The sequence below is a fragment of the Musca domestica genome, unplaced genomic scaffold, assembly GCF_030504385.1.
Source record: "Musca domestica strain aabys unplaced genomic scaffold, Musca_domestica.polishedcontigs.V.1.1 14, whole genome shotgun sequence".
Taxonomy (NCBI): domain Eukaryota; kingdom Metazoa; phylum Arthropoda; class Insecta; order Diptera; family Muscidae; genus Musca; species Musca domestica.
Window position 1 is genome coordinate 9,140,574 of NW_026712192.1, and position 717 is coordinate 9,141,290.

The window sequence follows — 717 nt, forward strand, 5'->3', positions numbered from 1 at the left end:
TTATGTTTTAAAAGTTAAAATTATATTTTACTTTTTTGAGTATTGGTTTCCTAAATTTCTAATTTTCTATTTTTTCTTGATTTTTTGCATTTACAAATTGAAAACAAACAGTATTAGATTCTTAACTAATCTCTAAATATCTATGTAGATAAATGTCGTTGAATATTTTGACAAGTGTTTGTATGTTTACCATATCCAACAATTAAAAACGTGAACCAGATAAACCATTAGAAACAACTAAATCTGGATGGAATAAGTTTTGCGGGGTACAATTTCTCAAGAGCCTGATAAGAAGATCAATATCTGAGACGAGAATTTCAAGGGGGATGTAGCTCAGTGGTAGAGCGCTCGCTTTGCATGTGAGAGGCCCCGGGTTCAATCCCCGGCATCTCCAATGTTTTTTGCTTTATATAAATAATTGTTGTTATTTGTACAGTAAATAATAATAATTATATTAACCACACTGTGCAACAAAGAATAGTTACAGGAAAAGTCCAGCAGATTATGAAAGTGAAATAATTTCGCCAATTTTTGCTAATTGTATACCCTCCACTTCGTCGTAGACCCCATAAAGTATATATATTCATGATCAGGATAAAATTCTAAGTCGATGTCCGTCTGTCTGTTGAAATCACGATACAGCCCACATTATTTGACGCAGACTTTTTACATTTGGTTGAACAATTTGTATTGTTTCTAGGATGGTTGGCGTTGAAA

The 717-nt window shown here is 32.4% G+C and overlaps 1 non-coding gene across 1 annotated transcript; it reads left to right on the forward strand.

Moving 5' to 3' along the window:
* Window positions 1-322: 322 nt before the first annotated feature.
* TRNAA-UGC (transfer RNA alanine (anticodon UGC)) lies at window positions 323-394 on the forward strand. Its single transcript has one exon. It is a non-coding gene; the product is annotated as a tRNA-Ala (tRNA).
* Window positions 395-717: the final 323 nt, after the last annotated feature.